Genomic DNA, 6,535 nt, shown 5'->3' on the forward strand with positions numbered 1-6,535 from the left:
CTATAATGGCACATTAAACATGTTTTCCCCTCGCCCATATAGAACCTCTGCTGCATACTGTTATGCACCGCGGGATGGAAAATCATACGCTGGGAGCATGGAACTACCTTTACTTTTTGGATAGAACCTCTACCTCGGCGTGGAGGCATTCTACTGCAGCCCAGGGATATCCACATAGGACCTCATCTCGAGGAGCACAACGGTATGCAGCGGAGGGTGAGGTTCTATATGGGGCTGTTTTCCCCATGTTCGGTCCTTTGCTCAGTCAGTGGGGGATGTTACAATATTACATTAAAAAGTATTTGACTAGACTGGGAGACTCACCACTGCAACATCAAGTTGAAGCTGGGCTGCATTTCTTAACTAACTACTGCACAATGTATCAGACACATATTTCCCACATAACCAATGCAATGGTGACATCATACTGTATATCTAAATATACTTCACAAAACCCACAAGTCAAGTGTAAGATAAACTTACTTTGAATCTTTTCCACTTGGGTGGGGTCCAGCATATGTTTGCCCTCGAGCTCTGGAACAACACCATGCCTCCCTGTGACAACTGCATCCTTCCAGTTCTTCAGTTGTGAAGAATTTGTCAAACAGCTGGTGAGACAGGCGACTGCAGTCCTTCTTAGCACTGTGGTGAATGGCTGCCTGTTCCAACGAGAACACAGAGTCCACAGCCAGTGAACAGAGATTCCATGATTAACACATTTCACAAAGTTTCTGCTCTTCAAGTGGACCATGGAAACAGACCATTGTGAGATCTAATTATAGGCCTGGTTTACACTGGCAGCCAAACCCAGCCTGAATCAGATCTGTGTCACATCCGGGTTGGAATCTGATTGGTTCCATGTGACCATTTAATCCAATCGGATTCCAATCTGAGGCTGGATTTGACTGCCAGTGTAAAGCAGGCCTAAAGGAAACTTCATGTTCTAGCTCTAACAGATCACAAAGCGTAGTATGGGATATAGTTAAGATAGTTAATCTTCTCACTGTAGTGTGAAATGTAAATTGAACATGTTCGTCTACCTCCCAAATTTTTACCTGGACTATAATCGTATCATCAAAAATGTAAAATCCATAATACATTTATACATACCTGGATATAGCTCTTGCACCTCAATGGCCAACACCTAAACTTTTCACATTGGATCTGCCATCTCCATGTCCCCAACCATCTCAACAAGTCCCTGTAGAGCTTGCAGGTGTTCAATGCCTGGAATGAAGAGGAAAAAATATTATGACAATCCCAACATATTCAAAGGTTGAGTAACAACAAATAAGTGTTAAATAGCGCTATATTCTGATAACAGTCATTGCTATGCCATTGCTATGGAATATTTCTTTTCTCAGTAGCAGGGATTGTCATGTTCAACGGCAACCTTCTCTCCCCATCCAGTAAACAGAAAATGTAAAGTTTCAAGTGAGACAAAGAAATGAGCTGACATAATTGACAACTGCAACACTATGCTTCATTTTTTGTGAATGGTGGGTGACCCAGCCAGGGTAGGGGATATTTATAACAACACACCCGGGGGTCTAGAGTAACTTAAAGAGATATTCCAATTTCAAAATTACTTTTTGTCATTTTAGCATCTAATCAGGCTTTTGGGAACACCCAGGACAGTTTTTGAATTTCTTCATTCAGTATTTAGATTTAGATTTAGAAGCAGACACATATCACAGGGCAGTCGCTGATTACAGATGAGCATCGCATAATTTCACAAAAGTATAGTTTTAAGGGTGAATATTAGGGACAGTACAGTGAGCCATCTTAAACTTTAATAGAACTGTAACCTTACCTAGATAAACTTCAAAAGGTGGTCAATGGCTTGTCGGGCTGAGAGCTTTCCTGGTCTCTTGTTGCGGCCTTGAGGTGAGGGTGGCATCTGGTGGATAAGGCAAGATGGAGGACATTTCACTGTCCCATCCTGAAAATACAAGGGTGGGGGGAAACAAAGACATTTTTACTAAAATATGTTTACATTTTGGTTTCAAAACCAATTCCCTCTTCCATTAGTATTATTCCTTTAATTCCAGCGTACCATTTTCCAGTTCTTCTGTTGTGGATTCAGCGTTATGAAGCAGATCTACATGGTCGCCTGTTTGGTTGAGTCCACAGCTTTGTTCAAGGACTTACTGCATGTAGTGAGTAAGTAGGCCACTTCTGCAGCGATGTCATCACCAAACATCAGACTGAAATCCTGTATCTGCAGACAGGATGGAATACAGACGACATGGCATACATTTTAATGGGTTCACCCTATGACCAGGGATGTGATCTGTTTAAAGTAATTTTTCATTTCAGTTTGATTTTAAGGCATGACAGTTTAAGAGCGACATACCATTCCTGCGATGTCAAGAAATCTTGTAAAGGTGGTGAATATTTCAGAGGACTTCACTGGGTCATGAACCATTGTTTGGCGATGGGTGAAGGTCTGTTTCATCTTCTCCTTGACCATCATCAGTGCGATGCCCTCAAGACACTGGGTTTCTGTCGTTAGCTGAAGAAACCCACTCCCATATACTGGATTGTAATACTGCTCCTAAAAAACAAGAACGTGAGAACACAATTTTTACATGCCCTTGTCTGGAGAATTGCTAAAGTCAAGGTCAACAGGTCTGATATCTGTGGCGATCAACTTGTTGGGGTTAGGAGAAAGGTATGTACTTGTTGGGGTTAGGAGAAAGGTATGTTGGGACTTGGGACTAGTTCTGACCAATGGGCCATGGCTTAGAGCAGTGGTTCCCAAACTATTAGCTCAGGCCATTTTCACTAACTACTTTTTTTTCTTTAATGAAATTACTTCGTAAAATCATTGTATTGATTTTTTTTTCATGAAAACCTTAGCTTTTTGGAGACTGTTTATGAAAATGTTTTGAAAAAAAAAAATGTAAAAAACAATACAAATATAAGGGACGTTAAAAAATGTGTCTGCAACCCACATATGGATCCCGACCCACTGCTTGGGAACAAGTGGCCTAGTGGGCACCCACGCGATTTGCTACAATGTGATGTTGGGTTTAGTTTCTCAAAAACGTTGAGACAGTTTTTACCCCTTACACCAGAGGGCCACTTGTCTTTTTACTGGACCCCCTTGCGATGCCCACCACAGTAGCAAAAAATGCACTATAGGCCTATGCACATTAAAAAATAATTTAACATGTGAAATTCTAACTATAATCAAAATCACATACCTGTCAGTGGCTGAGTGTTTCTTCTCTTCTTTTGTCCCCCTGAGGCTTCGTTTTGAAGTGATTTCACTCTCCATGCAAGAAACCCACTCCCATCTGCTGGATTGTAATACTGCTCCTAAAAAACAAGAACCTGTTTTATTTTTTCTCCTTAAAAAACTAAACACATGCCCTTGTCTGGAGAATTGCTAAAGTCAAGGTCAACAGGTCTGACATCTGTGGCGATCGACTTGTTGGGGTTAGGAGAAAGGGTCAGCATATAGAAAATGTGTTGAAATTTAGTTTAAATCGCACTCTTGTCTTTTTGAGCAATTCCAGGAGTGAGGAGTAAAGAAGTTAGACTTGTATTATGTACTTACATAGCCCAAAGTGCCCTGGGGATCGGCCAGGTATGGAAACAAGGCAATGATTTGCGTAGTCCTCTTTATCACGCCTTGAAGGACTCTTCCTACAGTGCACACACACACACACACACACACACACACACACACACACACACACACACACACACACACACACACACACACACACACACACACACACACACACACACACACACACACACACACACACACACACACACACACACACACACACACACACCCCAATTTGATTCCAGAAATTAAATGATCTGACACATGATGATGGATCAAGCACATGCCTCCTTTGAGTGTCAGATGTGTGTCATTTTGTCTGGCTAGTGTCAGTGGTGTTAACATCAGCTCCACTATAAGATCTAATATCAAAAGTAAACAACACTAAATAAGAACTGGTCAAACATTGGCCAAATTGTCAGCTGATATAAGAAAGAGGCAACAAATGTGAAAATAGCAGATCTACAAGCTCACTGCATTCCAAGTGCTTGGTGGGTGGAGGGTCCCCAGTTAAAATTTGAATATTTTGGGAGGTCCCCATGCAGTTCAAATGTGATTATTTTGGGGGCTTGCATGGCTAACAGTCAACAACAGATTAAAATGTCAAGGTCTCCCCTTAACTCTAACAGTGTACAAATGGAACCAAATTAACCTGTTAGGGGTTGTTTGATTCCATTTGTACACTCTCTGCTACCATTGAACAACTAGCAAATTGTCATTAGCTATGTTAGCTACAAACAACACATGCTGCTAACATGGAACAGTTGCTAACTAATGTTAGCTTTGTTAGCCACACATAATACAGTACACAGCAAAGCATTGATAACACTAAACAAAATAACTGCCACTTCTATCAAAAGGGCATAGTATAAGCTATTCCACACAGTTGGAACATTCAGTTCCTTTAGGATGTATTGTAATAACTTTAGCATCAGCTAGCGTTAGCATTAGCTTTGTATTTGTCTACTGGTTAGCATGGGCCCTTCAGGAAAAACCACAGACAAAAACACCACAGACAACATTCTTAACAAACATGTAACAGTTACATTATCCAGTGGTTATGTATTGTTTAAATTTCACCTACCAAAAGGAGATATAAATGTAGTCCATGAGAGAGCCTTCAGCCTGCACTCACACTCACTGGCAGTGGCAGACTGGCAGTGAGTCACTGAAAGCAATTCAAACAAACCGGTTCAATCCAGTTTCAGTCTGCTGCAAGGTAGAGCACTGTCAAAGCACTGTGTGATGTCACTGGTCTAACCAAGTTTGGGCACTTAACCCTATAACTGCTGATGCAACAATGCATTGTTTCTCATGTGATGAACAACACTTACTGTATGCAAAGATTATATTAGATAATAAATTGATTGATAATGATAATAACAATAATTATTACACCTATTATAATTATAATACATACTATATAATTTTAATAATATAATTAATAGCCTATAATTATATTAATAAATCTGTATTATACATAATTAGTTTTATATAAAAACAATTTGGATGGCATCAATTATATATTTTTTCAGATAAAATATACTTATTCTGACTTGATTTTTTACATTGAGTCCGATGTAGTTGGTCCCGTCGCGTGAAAATGCTGCCTGTCCGTCACGTCACACTTTTCCCCAACTCATATCTCTGCCACCGATGCCCCAATCCATGCCAAACTTTGCACACACAGTCCTTGCCTGGCAAACCACAACCTCCACCCCTCCCAGGACCCCCGGAGCTCCAGGGGCCCCCTGTTCCAGCTTCCAAAAAGTGCAAAAATGACCCCAACAGGGCTGCTCATGGGGAATTCCCAGGGGGCCACCGACTCCAGCTGCTCCAGAACAGATCCAAAAGTGATTGCACCCCCTAGTGAGGCACCCCCTCCCCTGCAGTGCACATAAAATGCCGTAACTAGGCCTAGGAGCGACCGGGAGAGCCGGGGCCGGTATCCACGCGTCTGCCTCGGTGGCGCGGAAACAGCCATTCGTAGACCGGCACCTAGTGGTGGACCCCTGCCACTGCAGCACGCTAAAAAGGCCATAAGTCGGCCCCCCAGCAACCGGGGTGACCTGCAGTACTATGATAAATTGTGTTATATTAAACTTATATGCACATTATTTTGCAAATAAAAGTGAGATGTAGGCATTATGTATGGCATGTATGCAAAACGTCAGACATATGAGCTATATATATGAGGCATTATGTATGACATATATGCAAAAGGTCATACATATATAAGCATATATATGAGGCATTATGTATGACATGTATGCAAAAGGTCAGACATATATGAGCATATATGAGGCATTATGTATGACATACATGCAAAAGGTCAGACATATATGAACATATATGAGGCATTATGGATGACATATATGCAAATATATGACCATGACTATGGCATATATGTGGATATATATAAGCCGTATATGACACATATATGTCTTATATATCCACATATATGCACATATATTATCCTCAATATGGCATATATGCATCATATATGATGCATATATGATCATACATGTGCATATATTTGATCATATATGTGCATATATTTCTTTTCCGTGTGGGATTTTAGAGCAATACAGACTTTTTTATGCCAATATGTATAGGACAGTAGCTAGGTCGACAGGAAATGGGAGATTCAAAGGGAGTGACATGCAGCAAATGTGTATAACATATATTTCCAAATAGTAGCCCGATTTGGACCCCGGACGTTTAAAAGAACAAGGCGGCCATTTGCAACAGACTTTTATTTATTTTTGCACCAGCCTTTACTTTAACCTAAATCAGGATGAATTACAAATAAAATAAAAGCTAATAATAGCCCTGGCGTTTACACGAACCGGGCGTTTATTTGAACGAGGCGTTTAATATGCAAAATGGTATCAGACCCCCGGGTATTAGGTAGCCGGCAGCTATACAGTAGCCAGTAGGTATGCACATTTGTCC

General features: G+C 40.8%; 1 long non-coding RNA gene across 1 annotated transcript; it reads right to left on the reverse strand.

The window, feature by feature from the left end:
• Positions 1-525: 525 nt before the first annotated feature.
• Positions 526-2,057, reverse strand: LOC308284492. The gene is made up of 3 exons (XR_013962020.1): positions 1,814-2,057; positions 1,111-1,227; positions 526-659 (listed from the first exon to the last, which is right to left on the reverse strand). It is a non-coding gene; the product is annotated as an uncharacterized lncRNA (long non-coding RNA).
• Between the last annotated feature and the right edge of the window lie 4,478 nt (positions 2,058-6,535).

Source organism: Nannobrachium achirus (genome assembly GCF_963921795.1).
Source record: "Nannobrachium achirus genome assembly, chromosome: 1".
In the NCBI taxonomy this organism is placed as follows: domain Eukaryota; kingdom Metazoa; phylum Chordata; class Actinopteri; order Myctophiformes; family Myctophidae; genus Nannobrachium; species Nannobrachium achirus.